At 42.2% G+C, this 386-nt stretch overlaps 1 protein-coding gene across 2 annotated transcripts in view; it reads left to right on the top strand.

Moving 5' to 3' along the window:
• LOC107719717 (telomeric repeat-binding factor 2-interacting protein 1-like) overlaps positions 1–386 on the top strand; it is a 6,176-nt gene that overhangs the window by 3,001 nt on the left and 2,789 nt on the right. The gene's annotated exons all lie outside the window — the stretch shown is intronic.

The following is a 386-nucleotide window of genomic DNA, read 5'->3' as shown; positions in this document are numbered from 1 at the left end:
CGTTCCCAAGCCCGCCGTGTGTGACGCTGTGTGTTTCGTTGTGAAAGCAAAACTACTTTGTTTAGTCTTCCAAAAGAGGACACGACTAGAAATCAGTGGTTAAGTTGTATTTACAACACTGTTTCAGAACAGTTCAACCCAAAATATTCAGATTTTATGGAGGACTGTTTCCTGGGAGAGTAGACAACAATGCCGGCTGTTCTGACTCACAGTCTGTAAGTACGTTTTACTGTAAGTACATAAAAAGGATTTGCCACTGATGATTCAAACGCGAGTTTTGAGCAGTGTAGAGTAGCGTTTGATGTTTGTCGTTTCTCCGATCACAAATGCAGACATGGTTTTATGTTTACGCGGCGCGATGCAACACAACGCGTAAAAAGACAGTA

Source organism: Sinocyclocheilus rhinocerous, unplaced genomic scaffold (genome assembly GCF_001515625.1).
Source record: "Sinocyclocheilus rhinocerous isolate Xijiao unplaced genomic scaffold, SAMN03320098_v1.1 scaffold331, whole genome shotgun sequence".
Classification (NCBI taxonomy): Eukaryota; Metazoa; Chordata; class Actinopteri; order Cypriniformes; family Cyprinidae; genus Sinocyclocheilus; species Sinocyclocheilus rhinocerous.
Note: the sequence above shows the minus strand (reverse complement) of the source record. Positions and strands in the feature narration are given on the sequence as shown.